This window comes from Oryctolagus cuniculus, chromosome 4 (genome assembly GCF_964237555.1).
Source record: "Oryctolagus cuniculus chromosome 4, mOryCun1.1, whole genome shotgun sequence".
In the NCBI taxonomy this organism is placed as follows: domain Eukaryota; kingdom Metazoa; phylum Chordata; class Mammalia; order Lagomorpha; family Leporidae; genus Oryctolagus; species Oryctolagus cuniculus.
Genome location: NC_091435.1, coordinates 132,758,832 through 132,777,679, shown reverse-complemented (window position 1 = coordinate 132,777,679; position 18,848 = coordinate 132,758,832). Strand labels below are relative to the sequence as shown.

Below are 18,848 nucleotides of genomic sequence, written 5' to 3'. Positions count from 1 at the left end.
CCTTCAATATTTTGTCATCTTTTGTTTTATTACTTTATTTATCTTCAAAATGTAACTCAGCAGTTCCAGCAGAGGAAACGAATGCCCACGCTTTCATTTTACAACCCTGCGTGTTAACTGTGATCCTTAACTCACACGGATACTGTCAAAGCTGGAGCCACTCACAGGAAACAGAAGTTCCTAACTCGCCCTTAAAAGTTTTCCAAGTTATAGAGAGACAGAGAGAGAGGGAGAACATTAGGCTCTGGGAATCGATGCTTCGCAATCCCGGGTTGCCTCCCTCTTCGCTGCCCCTCTCCAGGCAGGGCTCCGGGCCAGGTGAGCGCGAGTCTGATAGGCGACGAGGGACAACTGTGGCATCATCCCGGCTGCCGCCAGTTTCTGGAGAGGGAGGGGTTGGGCCTGGAGGGTCTCCCGGGGCGGGGCGGAGGAGGCGGGAATGCAAAACAGAGCCTCCTCCCTGGAACACAGCAACGCCCCTGGCTATAAATTGGGAGTCGCGTAGCCGCCGGAGATTCCAGCGCCTGACAGCCAAGACCCCGGGCAGCGGTGAGTGGCAGCAACGCCGGGAAGGGTGCTAGCAGCGGAGCCCGACCCGCGGCCGAGATCCATGGGGAGCGGCTGCCGCCGAGGCGGGTCGTGAGGGCGCGCAGCCCGCTGGCGGCCGGACCTGGTGAGTCCGCGGGGCCGCTCGACGGGCTTGGGGACCGCGAGGGCGGGCGTCGTGAGTTTCGTGTGCCGGGGACCCAGCCTCCGCGGTCAGCGGCCACCCTGGAGCTGGCCGCCCTTCTCCAAAGCAGGTGATGGGCTTCTGGGATGGGAGGAAACAGCCCCAAAAATTTCACTCCGTTTTGCTCCAACTCCCTCGGGGCACAGGCGAGAAATGTGCAGACGTGGGATGCAGTCTAGCCAACTTTCCATGGCGGCTTTCTGTTAACTCGCGTCTTTTAACGTGATCTGAGTGGCAAGCCCCTATACCTCCGTGGGGTGTCCCTTTCCGGGCTGGGGGACGTCGTCCCCGCCCCCAGACCCCGGGAAATCATTTGGTCTGTCTGGCCCTGCCAAGGCAACTGCAGGTGGAACTCGAAACGCAATACATCTTAGAGCAGGCTACTTTTTAAGTTGATAATTTTGCATGGCCCTTGAATGATTTTATACTTATCTCAATGACCCGTGGCAAAAAAAGAAAATAATAATAATAAATAAAAGAGTTGTGCTACTTTTGAGATGAAGTGAAGAGTGTCCCCAGCCGCCTCATCTGCTTTGGGGGAACAGTCCCCGCATCACTCACGGCCCCTTCTTCCTCTCTCCCTGCACACCGGGGGAGTCCATGGCACAGGACACAGCTCCCGCCCGCCCTTGCGTATTACCATGGTGTCCTCTGTTACATCCAGCCCGGGAGGGGAAAAAAGCAAGGCGCCTCGCAGCCCAGTCCTTGTAGCCTGGGCCTGTGCACATTTGTAACGGAGGCAAGGTTTTGGGCAAAGGTCTTTTGCTTTCAAGACTGGCCAGAGCCCCGTGTTTGCCAGTTCTCTTAAATGTCTCCTGTATGGGCCTCCCCTGGTCTCCAGGAGAACTCAACAGATCTCCCCACAAATGCCTCTCCTGCCCAGTTTGTCCTGGGGCAATGGTTAGAGACAGTGGAGCGCGTGGAAGGCTCTTTCTTTGCCTACTGTCTGCTGATGGCCTCTTTCAGCATCACAGCCCCACTGCTGCCATTTCTTCCCAGTGAGAGTGAATGCTCACTCTCTTTTGGATCACATTTGGGGCTTGGCTGTGTTTATTTCCTGTGTCATTCTGGGAAGAGAAAGTTAACAGGGAGGCAAAGCTCACAGCCTCCTCTTGTGTTTGCTAACTTTTGTTGAGCAACTGTTGTCTCCCGAAGGTACTTCATGCCCAACATTTGTCACCACCTGAGCGTCGTGGGCCCCCAAATGTTTATTCCCCTTAGCATAAGCTTTCACACCTTGAGAATCAAGAAGGAAGGAGGGAAGGAAGGAAGGAAGGAAGGAAGGAAGGAAGGAAGGAAGGAAGGAAGGAAGGAAGGAAGGAAGGAAGGAAGGAAAGAAGGAAAACAAACCTGGTCAAGGCTCCTGTCTCTTTTCATGGTCCCCTAGCTTTATGTGTGGATAATCTCTCCTCGGGCTATGATGGTTTCCCAGCACCCTTCTCTTCTTCCCCACAACACCCTTCCTGACAGCAGTTCATGGGCACAGAAGCAATGGGAGAAGGGAATGGAGACTTCCATGTAACAAGCTGTGTGATATTAGAGGTGTTACTTAGCAACTCTAAACCTAAGATTTCTGCCCCCACAAGGTCCCCTCCAGGGATATTCTTGGATTCCTTTTGTTTCCTGGTTATATTTTTAAAAATAAAAGTCTAATATAATTATCCTGTTAGCTTATGCTTTAAGTCTTCAAAACGTTCAAACTATCCTGCTAAATGATCTGCCCAGGACAAACATGGAGCTTTCCCATGATGGCGTCAGGTGTCCACCCCCCAGATCATAGCTGATAGTTTCTGTAACCTGATTCAAGGCCCCCGGAGTAGCCCCAAGTTTAAAGGTCTCAACATCTGTTCAACTTTCATAATGATTAGTTCCAAGTCTCTTATGTCCTCTGTCTTCCCCATTTGTTCCTGAATTCATTGTTCTTTGTTCTCATCATGAGGCCTTAATTTCTGGTTCTGCTTTCTTTACTCTTAAACTGAATATCCATCTCAGGAAAAAAAAAAAAAAACTGCTTTTCTGCCACTGGTACCACTGATGTTGCTGGAAAACTAGTCTTTCCTGAGATTTACAAACATCTTTCAGTCCCTGTTGCTGCAGCAGCACTCCTGGGCTTAAATCTTTCCCCTCTCTCTTTTCCTAGGCAGTATTCCAAAAAAGTCCATTTTGTGGATTGCTCAGATTTTGTGTTTTTTGTTTTTCTTCCTTCTTGTTTGGTTTCAGAATTGTGGGGAGAGGGGTGTAATTTGGTTTGGTTTGGTTTTGCTACTGCTATTACTTTCTATTATTGGTGTTATTACTATAACTACTTTTCCCCTATACTAGAGGAGGAATAATAAGAAAAAGTTTAATCTGCTACTTACCCAAAGCAGAGGTAAAATGCTTAGTTGAGAAGGAATCTGAAACTCATAGTTCAAAAACATGGTGCATTCTCCTATAGTCTGTTGTCACAGTGCACTTTTCAAGGAGTTCACTGAGCGTTATTGTGCTTTGCTTTCAGCTTTGCCACAGGGACACAATGATAGAGTCCCATCACATTCGCATTTTGACTGCCTACTGCCAACTCCTGCCCTTGTATCTCACACTAGTTTACACAGCTCTCTCCTGATAGGTCACAACTGGTGAATGCCAAGGGGTCTCCTAAATTAGAAGTCTTGTTTAGAGTTTGAGTAAATCCAAGCGTTGTAAAGACTGAAAGGCTATCTTGAAGATGCACTGTAGCAATAAGCAAATACGGAGCTGGAGCAACAAAATATGACAAAGAACCAAAGCCCATTGCAATAATGTTTTTCTCTCATGCTGCCAACACGGATAAATCAACTTTTAAATTCACCACCACTGGAATGTACTATTACTTTTCTTCTAAGAAGTTCTAAGTTTTCTCTTTCAAAATTGCCTAAAGTCATTGGATTACCTAGTCTATGTTTCTTTTCACTATTGTTTGCTAAAACAAAACACTAAATTTCTGATCAACAAAAGCAATAGTTTGATTTCTAGCCTAAATTTAATGTCACTTTGCTTTCTATTTTATTCAGAGTATGAATTTTAGCTTCTGAAAAAATCAACTTTTTAATGAATTAGTATTAAAAAATCTTAAGTCAAGGAATATTTGTATGGATTTGAGGTACTATATGAGTGATTTGGCAAGTGACTGTCATTATAAAACACAAATGTTTCAATCAGAACAAAAAAATTTGCAATAACTATAAATTTGCCAAATGTTTCTGGTTAGTTGTTACTTTAATGACAAATTTGACAATGGAAATAGAAAACAAAGTATATATTTAGAATTTATATTTATATTTAACATAGAAATGACATGTTGATAATGTTACTGGCAGTGGTTGTATTAACATTGAAAGATTTGCCGGCGCCGCGGCTCACTATGCTAATCCTCCACCTTGCGGCGCCGGCACACCGGGTTCTAGTCCCGGTCAGGGCGCCGGGTTCTGTCCCGGTTGCCCCTCTTCCAGGCCGGCTCTCTGCTGTGGCCAAGGAAGGCAGTGGAGGATGTCCCAAGTGCTTGGGCCCTGCACCCCATGGGAGACCAGGAGAAGCACCTGGCTCCTGCCATTGGATCAGCGCGGTGTGCCAGCCGCAGCGCGCTCGCCGCGGCGGCCATTAGAGGGTGAACCAACGGCAAAGGAAGACCTTTCTCTCTGTCTCTCTCTCTCACTGTCCACTCTGCCTGTCAAAAAAAATTTAAAAAATTAATAAAGAAAATAAAATTAAAAAATTAAAAAAAATTAAAAGATTTGCTATCCCATTTTGATTATCTCTATAGCAGGTGTTCATGGCAGAAAAATCTTTCTCTTGCACATGAAATGCAAAATCATCTTTCAAAATATTTCACTAGCAAAGAATTCGCTGTGTAATCTAAATGTTGTATGACTGCCTTTTTTTTTTAAAGATTTCTGTATTTATTTATTTATTTATTTATTTGAAAGTCAGAGTTATATAGAAAGGGAGAGACACAGGGAGAAATCTTCCATCCACTGATTCACTCCTCAGATGGCAACAATGCCCAGGTCTGAGCCAGCCCGAAGCCAGGAGCCAGGAGTTTCTTCTAGGTCTCCTGTGTGAGTGGCAGTAGCCCAAGCACTTGCTTTCCCAGGCCATTAGCGGGGAGCTGGATGGGAAGTGGAGCAGCTGGGTATGAACCAGTGACCATATGGGATGCTGGCACTGCAGGCAGCGGCTTTCCATGCTTCACCACAGTGCTGATCCTGTATGACTGCTTTATTTTACATTGTTCCTGAAGTTCAGTCTCGAAGGGTTTGTTTTTGGTTTGGTTTTGTTCCTTAACAGATGTATCATCTAATGTCTTAAATAGAAATAAACATCTAGAATCTGTCAGTTATTGTTAGTTTCTTTCCTATACCCAAGAATATTTTTAGTCATATTGCTAGTTTCAAATTTCACTACTTTTCTAACATTAAAAGTCTAAAAAAATGAATAAGAAATGAGTATACTTAGGTTTTCACAACGCAAAAAAAAATTGCATTGTGCATTCCTTTATTTCAAGTCCCAACTCTGAATGTACTTAAAATTTTTAATCATAAAATTAATAATCTTCCATTTTGTTTCAACTTTTATGTGATTCCTTGTTCATTTTACAGATATATAAGATGCCTTGATCTCAACCAAATGATGTTAAAATCTTAATTAGATCAATGGATTCAAGTACTCTGAATAGTTAACTGCCAACAGAATATTGGAAAATACACATATGGCTGTGTGCTCTTAAAGAGAATTTATGATTGCTAATTTGCCTTCTAAGCTTCTTTAGATATTTTCTCATTTGGTATTAATCAAAGCTCTTCTTATCTACTTTGGAGAATGAAGAATTATGTCTCTGAAATGTATGAACAACAGTAGCAAACTCTTGTAGTGAGGAAATACGTGGATCTGAGTGATACTGGGCTCTGTGCACACACCAAAGACGAAAACAACCTTTGCCCCATAAATGCACTGAGCACGCGGAGCACAAGTTTAGAAAAGGAAACCATTTTAAAATGTCCCCTCCTTCTGCCCTGCCTTCCAGATTGGTAGAATGTCTATTGTGGCCATGTTATTTGGTTCTGGCCATTTCCCTGGTATCCACTGCTCCTTTCTTCTGAGGATTTTAACTCCTTTGATAACATAGACTACATCTAATGCTGCTTTGTCTTCTACTACTTAAGGTTCCACTTCTATTACCAAAAACCACTTCCTTGCCTCTTTGGTTTTTGTTTTTAGCTAAAACTATGGCAAGTCTTAAATGCATTTTTCAGATCCCTATGTTTTATAAGGAGAATATTAGAGAATGTTTTTCTAATGTTGTTTAGGTATGTTACCCTTTACACACAATAAATTTACTTAACATTGATGCTTCAGTCTTGCAGATCAGGGAACTAGATACTGGTAACATTTTTCAATCTAAAGCAGCAATGCCAAGAGGAAAGTTAAAAAGTAATAAAGGAAAAGGTGAAAAATAAGAGAAGTTGAAGTTTCAAGCAGTGGTGCTTCAGATGTTGGAAGGCGGGTAAGGGGAGAATATCAGAATCACCCAGGGAGCACACTGAATCTACATCAGAATCACCCAGGGAGCACACTGAATCTATGTGGCTCATCTACACCTTTTCCCCTGCCCCTTTGCCATTCTTCTTGTTTGAAACCCACTGTACTGGAAATCAGGAGCAACCATCCACAGTCACCTTAGTGCTGCAGTCCAAACCAGCACCATGGGTGTCACTTGGGAGTTGATGAGCAATGCAGACTCTCAGACCCCACAAGGACCCACTGGATAAGCATTTTAGCAAGGCCCCAGGTGAGTCAAATGCACAGTGTACAATGCGTGTGGCTTACTTAGAATGCTCATCTGGATCAGGGGGTAAGGAACGTTTTTTTTCTGCCCAGAGCCATGTGGATATTTGAGGACCATACACAATTATCAGCTTAAAAATTAGTCTGCTATACATTTATTAAATTTCAAATCCATCCTGCAATTGCATTGGGTCCTTATATGGACCCCTGGCTAGACGTTCCCTACCCAGACCCAGAGGTTATTTTCGTGGCTTTTTAATAAGCTAACATTTGAAATAAACTTAACATCAATTGAGCACATACAATGTGCCAAACACAATGTTTAACCTTTACTGTTCTTCTGTTTAATCCTTACAGTAACCCTCTCAGATGGTCACTGCTTTCTCCTCACTGTGTAGATTGGGAGACTGAGCAATGAAGAGATAAGTAGCTTGCTCAAATATAATAATGAATAGAGTCAAGATTTAAACACAGGGAGTCTGATCCCAAGGCCCGTGGTCTGAGCTGTTGCTCCAATATATGAATGTACAAGGCAGCCTGCTTTTTAAGGCAAACTAGTTACATGGGAATTGATTTACAGTTATAAGTTGAAATCAAGTCCTGTTTTCTTCATAAAAAAGAAAAACACTTTCTATTCCATTTTAGTTATAACATTTGCCTGTCATCTTACTAGATAGAATAAGGATGAATTCTAAAAATTCCTTCTTTAGTTGGGAAAAATACTAAAACTATGATAGCCAGTCCAAATTCATCGAAATGCATATATGACATTTTTCCTTATCAGTTATACCTCAGTAACCCTTTTTACAAGAATAGATGACACACAATTAGTAACTTCATTTTTCTCTAAAATGTACTGTTTATATTTGGTGTTCTAAAGCTGTAAAGACCATTCTTTCTTTAATTGAATAAGTCATTTTCTAAAATACATACACTGATCAGCATTCCACATCAAATTATATATTACTTTTTCAGCTTTTAATATAAATGCTTATTTACTGCACCATGGTTTACAAAACTGTAGTCAACTACTGTTACTAACCAGATAGTTGCCAACCAGCTGGTGATTGACTGTAAGCCAGTGGCTCCCCAAATGATTAGATCCCTGAAGGATTTCTCCCAGGGCACGCAGGTGCTTTGACAGCTCTCAGTTGAATTCAGGCGAATATTTGTTGTTTTCACAGAAGCATACTGGTGTTGGTCAAAAACCAGAGGTATGTTCTGATCATATAGGTCAGCAGAGGTCTGCCAATAGGACCAAGCAGCTGAAATTTCTCTGTGGTGAACGAACATCTCTGGGAGCCCAAATTTCACCAGCTGGATCTAGAACTTTAGATATGCAGGCGGCACTAACAGTATAGTATCTAACCTGTGAGTTACACATTAGGGCAAAATGAATCCAAGGCAACCACCATGCCATTCCAAGTACTGTGGACTGGGGAAGGGAAATAGTGCCAGGGAGCTGTTTTATGCATAGCAGGCTGAGTTTATGAGTACTAATAAATGATAAAGTACCAATGATCACCCCCTACGGCCCAAATAATCTCACTGGCTTTACTAAGCCCAAATATTTGTGACTGTGACTATGGCTGAATTTACTCTGCTCTAGGATTAAGTCTAAATAGAATGAATAAAAATCTCATAGCATTTCTTCTAGAAAACGTCATACATTTACAGCTTTATGCTGATATATACTTCATTTTTTGTCCCAAATTCTTCTTGTTGTCCAATGCAAATACGTTTAACATGCTTCTGAATTGACGTGGTACTCCCCTGGAGCAAGAATGTTCCACTAGTCCAGACGTAATAAATTTGCTTCCATGCAAATGATGTCACTTCACGTAAAACACATCGTGCCATGATGTGTCCCAGCCCTTAACCTTCACACAGTTAATTGCTGCCACTTTATCAGGAATGGAAAAGGCTTTGAGGTGATTCTTGTATAATGATTTCTTGAAAACGTCCTGGCCTTTGATCTACTGAGTTATCAGCATGGATTTTTGTGAGAAACATGCATCTATTCCTAGTCTTTTAAAGTCCCATAAAGCTAAGCCATATGGTAGAACACTATATGGTATTTTTGAAATATTTAATGGCAAGGAAAGAAAATCAAAAGTGAACAAAGCAATATACAAAACATAAATCATAAGTGTGATCCTCTGTGTCTGTGTGCATATGTGGTAAATTCAGTGGTCATTAAGGTCTGACTGGGGATATTGGTGTTCTGTAACATCAATTTAGTTGTTTTAGTACTGATTTGTGAGTAAAGTCAATTATATATTTTTAAATGTCTGCATATTTTTGGAGGAGATAAGAAAAACTAGGGAAAATATATAACAAATCCTATTTTTTTTGAGAATTATTAAGCTCAGGAGTGATTTTTTTCTTTACATTTTTAATGGTTTGTTTTTTGTTTTTGTTTGTTTGTTTGTTTGTTTTTGACAGGCAGAGTGGATAGAGAGACAGAGAAAGGTCTTCCTTTGCTGTTGGTTCACCCTCCAATGGCCAGCACAGCCGGTGCACCGCGCTAATCCAATGGCAGGAGCCAGGTACTTATCCTGGTCTCCCATGGGGTGCAGGGCCCAAGTACTTGGGCCATCCTCCACTGCACTCCCGGGCCACAGCAGAGAGCTGGCCTGGAAGAGGGGCAACCAGGACAGAATCCGGCGCCCCGACCGGGACTAGGACCCGGTGTGCTGGCACCGCAAGGCGGAGGATTAGCCTAGTGAGCCAAGGCGCCGGCTAATGTGTTTTCAAATGACCCTTTATACTTCTTTTTTTTTTTTTTACTTACTTGACAGGTAGAATTATAGACAGTGAGAGAGACAGAGAGAAAGGTCTTCCTTCCATTGGTTCAGCCCCCAAAATGGGCCGCTACAGCTGCCAATCCGAAGCCAGGAGCCAGGTGCTTTTTTCCTGGTCTCCAATGCGGGTGCAGGCGCCCAAGCACTGGGCCATCCTCCACTGCCTTCCCAGGCCACAGTAGAGAGCTGGACTGGAAGAGGAGCAACCGGGACTAGAACCCGGCGCCCATATGCAATGACGGCACTGCAGGCAGAGGATTAACCTAGTGAGCCACCCTTTATGCTTCTTGCTATTTGTCTTGGAATTTTGATTACTTTCCTCATAATCCACTATCCATTTCAGTTCTTAGACAATCATTATAAACTATTTGGTAAATGGTACCATAAAGATACTTTCTATAAATTGTTTTCCTATAATTCTCATATTGTCTTGGTATTTTATAAAAGATATCTTCTTATAGAAAGTTCTATTTTTTCCTAGTGCATTGTTCTTATGCCAAAATCTTCTATATAACAATGCTATAGTTAAGTTGATATAAACAGTTGTTTAAAAAAGTGAAATAAACTGGGCAAAGAAATACAAATATCACGTTTCTTTACATGTGGGAGCTAAAATTTAAAAAAAAGAAAAAATAGATAAAAAATCAAAAAACAAAAACAAAAAATAAATGCCTATCAGTATTGCTATAGATATAGTTTTGTAAATTTTTATTTTATACCTTTATCAAACCAATGGTTAAGAAAGTTATATTACTATAGTGATCTGTGATTACTTAAAATTCACTTATTTTATAAGCCAATCCCAAAAAGACAAATATCTTATATTTTCCGTGATATTTGGTAGCTAATATAGAAAGCAAGAAAAAGTATAAAAATGAAACTTTGGTTCAACAGTTCTGTTTGGAACTTATCTTGCTGATATGTATGTAAAAATAAAAATGTATGAACAAGATTATTGATACATTTTTAGCACCCAAAAGAGACAGAAAAGAATGAAATAAAGATATAGGCCCATTAATAGCAAGTTAGCTAAATAAATTTTCATGTATCAATGCAATTAATGAAATATTCCATAGTCATCAAAATATATAAGATAGATCTATAAATGCTGATGTGGAAAATTTTATTAGCCTTATTGAGTAAAATAAAAGGAAACAAAGACCATAAAAGTATATGTAGAATCAGAAAATATGGATGTACACATTTATATGCATGCAAATGCATTTTTAAAATTCTGGAAGGGTACATAAGAAATTATTAGAAGTAAGTAACTCTGGGAGGTAAATCCAGAGAGAAGCTTAGAGAGAATGAGCAGATATTTCCTTTCATTTTATATTCTTTTCTTACTTGACATTTATACCACATTCAGGTATAATTTTCATGATAAAGAAAAACAGAAAAAAAAAGATACTGTAAAAGGCATTTTTAAAGTTATGGTACAATAATATTTGTATAAACCTTACACCAAAAAGAATATGAAGTCACTCAGCAAAATTTAGCTGTAAATTCACAAGTAGAAATGCAATCCATTATTGCATATTTCTTATATTTAGTAGCTATGTCTTCACAAAGTAAGAACAGAGCTGGAATAAGACTACACTATTTCAGCCCAAAACACTCTTTTTTTTTTCTTTCTCCAGTGTCTATCTACAACGTATCAGGGAAGATACTGACCATAAACAGGAAAGGGATGAGAGTCAGCAACTTTAGCTAACCCTTATATAAGGAAAAATATGTCTTTGATGTAGACCACAAAGTATTTCATTCCCTTCTTTTTTTAAAAAAAAAAAAAATTATTTACTTGAAAGCCAGAATTACACAGAGAGAGAAGGAGAAGCAGAGAGAGAGAGAGAGAGAGAGAGAGAGAGAGGTCTTTCACCTGCTGGTTCACTCCCCTGTTGGCCGCAATGGCCAGAGCTGCACTGATCCGAAGCCAGGAGCCAGGAGCTTCTTCCGGGTCTCCCATGTGGGTGCAGGGACCCAAGGACTTGAACCATCTTCTTCTGCTTTCCCAGGCCATAGCAGAGAGCTAGATTAGAAGGGGAGCAGCCGGGTCTCGAACCAGCGCCCATATGGGATGCCAGCACTGCAGGCAGCGGGCTTTACCCACTACAGCACAGCGCCAGCCCCTTAATTCCCTTCTAAAACCTTCTTAATATGCAGTCTTAGTGACTACTCTGTAACTTAAAAAATAGAAATCTGATCATATTCAGTAAATCATTTTAATGTTTCTTTTTTTGTTCCAGATTTGAAATATCTAGATTATTCTAAAATGGCTGGGTTTTTATCTGAATAAGTCAAAGAAGCCATCCAGGAAGTCAACATCAGGTAAATGTCTTTCATCTTTAGCATTGTATCTAGACATCCACGGTTTCCTTGAATGTATCAACAATGAGGGTAGCACAAGAAACCACAGGCACCATTGTCCTGTAAAAGAAACAGAGGAAGTAGGAAAGAATGAAGTCTTAGTCTTAGCTCTCAGTGCTCTCCAGTATACAAATACAGACTAAGACTATTTGTATTGATATGACTTTAAGTGAAACATCAGAATTACCAAGTATTTCCATTCATGTACAGATACATAAACCATGTGAGAGTTTTGCAGCCCGTTGGCATGGAGTCCTCACGGTCATAGTCACTTGCTGCAAGCACTGTTGGGCTTGTGATGCCCTAGCACTCTCCTCCTGAAATCTAAAGACCACAGACATTAAATCTGACCTGCTCATCTTCAGAAAACAAAAATGTCTCAGAGTCTCACTCTTACAAAGTGGCATTAATCATGTGGCCTTACACAGTGGAGCAGTAATCTCTCTCAGAACCTGGTACAGACAGCAGCAGGGTTGGCCAGGGCCGCTACATATGTCCATCTCCCATCCGCTCGGTCTATATAATATTTTTCACAAAAAAAGCATCCTAGATTTATTCAACTAACAGGATATTTTTCCTTTGAAAAAAAAAAAAACAAAAACAAAAACAAAAACAAAAACATTCAGCTCAAAGAATAAGACTTTATCTTCCCTAGTCCTGGGAGGAAAATATGAAAATGTAGCTTGGGTCAATTTGAGTATGTTGCGTTTTCATTTTATCAAAGTAGAGAATAGGTAGACTAGGTAGGTGCTGAGTAGGCAGATAAATATATTAGACATAACTTCATTGTTCTTTGTTAGATTGGTAAGTAGAAAGCACCTTCTGGAAGATACACTATGGTGGCGGTTTTAGGAAACTATTTAGAATGGCTTTAATCTTGCAGATAAAAACAGCAGCATTCTTCAGAGATCTTGGGTTGTTTTGTTTTATGTTTGTTCGAGGTGTGGTTGAGCGTAGGAGTCTGGGTTGTGCATGTTTTCAGTAAAAATTGAGCTCTGGAATCTGCACGATAATGTGGATACTAGTGAGGTAGACACTAGGACGGGATATCTTGTGTTACATCCTGAGAGCATTGAGCAGTAGGTGCTGTTTCTCCTTAATATCCCATTAGCACTTCGATGGTAGGAAGAGGACCGTAAATCCAGAAAGTTCCTGCTAGAAGGGATTCTTGCACCTGCTTCCCTTCTGTATTTCCAAAGCCTTCAGTTTTAAACATTTGCACATTTGTAGCAGAACTTCACAAATATCTCTGATGCTTTGCTTAAGAATAACAAAAACCAAAAAAGCCGTTTTTTTTAAAATCTGTAACTTTTTCAGATCTTTAAGCTTTAGATGAATAAGCAAAGCATACTTCATTATAAGAAACTGATTTTTGTTTATTACAGAAATGAAGCTATATTAATTCTACCACTAACTATCAATTTTCCCTTGGTTTCTTATAAAATAATATCCAAGGCCCCATCCCAATCAGTGGGCACTATACAGAAATGCAAAACGTATCTGGAGGGGTGAGCATTTGGCCTAGAAGGTAAGCCATTGGTTAGGACATCAGCGTCCCGTGTTGGAGTGCCTGAGCTGGGGTCCCAGCTCTGCTGTGGATTCCGGTTTCCTACTAAGGCACGCCTGGGAGGCAGCCTGTGATGGCTCAAGTAGAGGGGTTCCTGCTGCCCACATGGGAAACTTGGGTTTTGTTTCCTTCTCCTAGTTTCAGCCCAACCCAGCCTATGGGGGTGAACTAGTGACTAGTAGATGGGAACACTCTCATTCTTCTGTGTACCTCTCAAACCTTTTTTTTGAGTATTTGCAGAAGGACCTTCTGAACCCTGCAATATCCTTTTACAACTTTTACCAACTTAAAACTACAGAACTCTGATCTCTTATTGATTTAAACTAGCAATGTGTAAACAGCAATTCAGAGCTTGCGTTATAGGACCAAACAATTCATGTTGAAATCTACTTACGACACATGGGGGAAAGCCTGATTAGTGTATTTTAAAAAAAATAGAGAACTGTGTTCAATGGCTTGAAATTTATAGGCCTGTACCATTCAGTATAGTAGCCATTTGTCACATGTGACCATTTAAATTTACATATAAATTAATTAAAATTAGATACAATCTAACAGTCAGTTCTTCAGTCATGCTATTCACATCTCAAGTGCTGAGAAAATATATGTGGTTAGAGGACAGTACACACTCCGAACATTTCTGTCCTCCTGGAAAGTTCTCTGGACAGTACTGCTATATGATGAATTGATTAATAACGTGTTGGACTTCCATTACCACTTGGCAAGCTTACTAGGAAATGTTTCTATATCTTGAAATTCTAATCTCAATGTTGGGTTATCTGGTGTATACTCTTCACAGGACCCTTTTTATTTTCTCTATTATTTGCATATTAAAATATATAGGATGAAAGCTTAATTTACTCTGTTAAAGTCTGAGATTCTTGGTTTCCTAAAAATTGTGAAAGGAGGTACCCACAGTTATACTGAGTTATACTGAACAGAGGACAGAACTAGAAAGCCGCGGGCTTGTTCACCTGCTTCGCTGATATCTGCAAATAAGCAAACCTAAAGACGATATAGGATCATTCTGAAGGCCGATATTGTCTTCTTCACTCTTTGTCTTCTGTAAGGTTTTGGTTTTCGCGCAGTGATGGATACGTCTCGATTTTATTGACTTCACCTCAGCTGATTTTGTCTTATAAACTACTGGAATAGTCAAACAAAATAAGCAATAGAATACTTCTTCGCCTTCTCTTTTTTTATGAATGTATACATGATGTGTTAAGTCTGCAGCCTTACTTAAATTTACAAGTATATATCACAGATAACAATAGTTTGTTTTGTTTTTGATTATTATAATCACTCCTTGTTACAGTATATTCTGAAAGTTCTTTGTCATCATTTTTCCACTAACATGATCCCATTAATAAAACGTCAGTCTCAATTACTTTCCAGTTATTTGTACCTAGCAGTTAGGTTACATTTGTTTCCTGAGCTAATGATTATCTGTTACACAAGGCAAAAAATTAAAAGCAAATTTGTCTTTAAGTCACTGAAGCATCAAGAATTTGCAATAACGACATAACTAGCATGAGAAAGGGATATGAAAACCCAGCCAATACTCCCTTATATACTTGGCAGTATCATTTTTCAGTGAAAGGATAAGTACATGCCTGCCACAATCTTACCAATGGGGAAAAGAAGACAAAACAAATATTCGACATTTGTGATTTTTTTTCAGTAAACAAAAGCGGAGCTTGCTTTATTGAGTAAGCTACTTTTTACACAGTTTATCTACAGTAATAGTATTCATTTGCCAATAGTATTCATGTGCTTAAATAAATAATGTAGCTAGATATTCTTAGCATATAACTGAAAATATAAAAAATTCTACTTTAAGTTATTATTTATATTTTTAACAATTAAAAAAATCAGAGAGCCTCCTCTAAAGTCTTACAACAGACAAGGATGAACCCCACTAATCCCAAGAAGAAAAGCACAAGTCTCCAGTACCTGAAGGCTTCCGGATGCCCCAGCCTGGCCAGAAACTTACAGAAGGCAGGTATGCAGAGTAGACAGAAAATCCGCAACATCCACTGACGTGTCCCGTCAAGCTCTATGATTTCTACCTCTTCACATGGCGAAGGGAAAGGACTTGGACTGTTGGGAGAAATGTGGCCCCCTCCCTTCCTCAAGAAAGATGGAATCTAATGAGGATTGAACCTGCAGGGAATCTGCCCAGCTGGCTTCTCTGGACAGGCAGACGTCACAGACCACAGGAAAAACCCACGTTCTTTTCTTTCTTCATGCTCAAACATAAACTTAGCAGCTTCATGGGAAAAAATAAGGGAACTTCAACTATGATTTTTTTTTTTTTTTTGACAGGCAGAGTTAGACAGTGAGAGAGAGAGACAAAGAGAAAGGTCTTCCTTCCGTTGGTTCACCCCCTCAAATGGCCACTATGGCCGGTGCGCTGCGGCTGGCATGCTGCGCCGATCCAAAGCCAGGAGCCAGGTGCTTCCTCCTGGTCTCCCATGTGGGTGCAGAGCTCAAGCACTTGGGCCATCCTCCACTGCACTCCTGGGCCACAGCAGAGAGCTGGCCTGGAAGAGGGGCAACCGGGACAGAATCTGGCGCCCCGACCGGGACTAGAACCCGGGGTGCTGGCGCCACAGACAGAGGATTAGCCTAGTGAGCTGCGGCGCCGGCCTCAACTATGATTTATTAAAGACGACTTCTATTGAATCTTCCTTTATGACCAGTGCCATTTGAGATGTTAGAGAAAACATTTTACTGTGCCTTTTTGAGTTTTTGTTTTGTTTCTGGCCTCACATTGAAACCTTAAAGCTGAAGCTCCTGTGCCTGACGGAATTCTTGTAACATACAGTTGTGTATCATATAAAGATACCACTCTGTTTCTCTATGCATTCTTACTCTGGTTGTTTATTAAGAATGATAAGCATGGTTTTTCAGCTTTAAAAAAGTTCAGCGAATTCACCTCTAAATGCAGAGATTCTGTTTTGCTGCCAAGAAGTTTTCGTAGGTACCCAAAGTGTTGTGTCCTCTCCATTCAACTACTAAGTCAATTTGTTTAAGACTCTTAAGAAGATGTAGATGTGTAGGAGTCATCTTTTAAATTCCAGAAAATCCAGGATATCTGAGAAATGTAAAATGCAACGCAGACCTGATGGAAGATAAGCGGCTATCTGGAAGGAGGCCTTTGATGCCTTTCCAGAATTTAAACAAATACTGGCCTCACTCACCCAGAGAGCCAGGGACAACCAGAGCAAAGTGCAAGTCCACACTACAGCCAGGAGCAGCGGAGCTCCGCCTGTCATCCCAGCAAGGTCAGGACATTTGTGCGCAGAGAGGGGCACTGTAAAAACCAGAGTCACAAAGCAAGCGGGGGGGGGGGGGGGGGGGGGGCTAACTTTTAACCCATGCCCCGCACCCTGGCTCTGCAGTGATTCATCTAGTTCAAAAAGAAGAAAACAAGATGGGCCTTTCACTGTGTCCTGGTTCCTCAGGTGGGGTCAGTTTAGGATGGTAGTGGGGAATAAAATAACCCATTGTCTTCCTTAACAGCATAAAGCAAAGGGAAAGCAATGCAAATTGGGGCCATTAATAACAACAGCTTCTCCTGGGATGTAGAAGATAATTATATAATCCTAGTGGGCCAGGCATATTTTATTCAGTCCACAACCATTAATGAATACTAGTCTTCATTTTACATAGAGGGTGTTTATTTATCTACAGTTGGATAAATACAAGTGACATTGGAAATGGTCCTGTGAGCAGTACTGGCCACAGCACATCAGCCTTCTAGAAGGCTCCCCTTGGACTTCTGCTAGAGTTTAGACTTAATTACATGGATGGATTAGACAAAACATATCATCTGAATTAAAAAGTGAGAAATACAATATGCACTGATTAAGTGAATGAAAATCTGCACTGTGAATAAAATAATAATACAAATCAATTTTATAATTTTTATTTTTGATTCCTTAAGATAATGTGACAAATTGAACAAACTTAATCTTACATCTTAACATGAAGAAATCTGTATAACCTCTCTTTGTGATTTCTTTTCTTCTTAGGAGGCTGCTTTAATATCTTTCCCTTTCATTTTTTTCATTTTTGCTGTCTGGTGTCACCCTCTAACAATTCACATTGGTAGTGATGGGGGGGGGGGGTGATATGTGTGTGCGTGAGTCTCCCAAGAGAAAGTAATTCTGCAGTCTTCCCCAGCAATTCAGTCTAACAATTAAGAACCCTTAAGCTAAATAGGAAAATTCATTTCACAGGAAACTTTTATTCAATATGTATAATTAGTTTTAGTTAACTTTATTAATGAAATGTCGCAAATCAATTAGGTTTGCAATAATCAGATGCTGAGGACCCAAGAGGGGCCATTTGTCTCACAAGAGGGGAAGGTGATATACAATTTAGTTGGGAAGCAAATGTAATTAGATTTGATCAGTTGAGTATTCCTGTCCTGATGTACAGTCAGCACATACCCGAGCCCAAGTGTATAGTTGAAAAAGAGATAGTAAAAACAGTGTGACTTAGAAAATGTCCTCATGGTCCTATTGGCCACCACTGGCAGATGAAGAACACCTTTGAAACCACAAGAATACAGGTTTTTTTCAAGCAGAGCTGTGTTTTTAATTTCATTTTCAAATCTGAATGTAAAGCAATATAAAAGCTCCCCTATTTGTCACAGACTCCACCACTCCCTAATGCCTTATATTAGTGTTGCACACATTTATTAACTATCCAAACCCTAATGCCATGTCTATTTGCAACTAACATGACCCAGATGGTATTTATTTAACAGGCGTGAAGTAATTCTAAAGTTTTTCTCTGACTATAAAATAGGAACAGGAAAGCAATACCATGATTATTAAAATCCTTCTGAAAGAGCATGGTGTTAAATACCAGGTATCCCTATTGAGGACTATAGTTTGCAACCTATTCTGTAGTGGTTTACTCAGTGAGTATCTGTGAACACCTACGTGCTACTCTCTTGTTTATTTTATTTTGTTTTTATTTACTTGGACAGCAGAGACAGAGAGATACATAGTGCATTCATCTACTAGTTCACTTCACAAATGCCTGCAACGGTGGAGTCTGGGCCAAACTGAAGCCAGGAGCTGAGAACTCGGTCTGGATCTTCCATGGGAGTAGCACAGGCCCAACTACAGGAGCCATCACCTGCTGCCCCCAGGATGCACATTACCAGGAAGCTGCAGTTGGGAGGAGACTTGAACCCAAACACTCTGATCTGGGATATGGCCATCCCAAGCAGTGTCTTAACAACTACACCAAATGCCCACCCTGGGAGCAGGCATCTCAGTTCTCAGTTTAACTGCTAGGCCAAACACCCATCCTGTTAGATTATTTTTAATGAAATCTTTGCCTTCTTATATAAATATACCAGTGTTCTTAAGTCCTATGGATGCCACTAAATGCAAAGCAATTTTCTACAATGGTTATTCCAATTAGATTACTTTGTCTTCAAGTCCAACAAGAAAATTCTAAATAAAAGAAATGGGATTGTGTGTGTGTAGTGTGTGTGTGTGTGTGTGTGTGTGATCCTTCCACACATAAATTATAATAGAATTATTCCATGGAAAAT

The 18,848-nt window shown here is 40.5% G+C and overlaps 1 protein-coding gene across 3 annotated transcripts in view; it reads left to right on the top strand.

Moving 5' to 3' along the window:
• The first annotated feature begins 211 nt into the window (after window positions 1-211).
• AGTR1 (angiotensin II receptor type 1) overlaps window positions 212-18,848 on the top strand; it is a 46,443-nt gene continuing 27,806 nt past the window's right edge. Inside the window, exons 1-2 of one of the 3 annotated variants that reach the window (XM_008266172.4) lie at window positions 212-673; window positions 11,583-11,664. The gene's annotated coding sequence lies outside the window, so the exon portion shown is untranslated. 3 annotated transcript variants of the gene reach the window in all.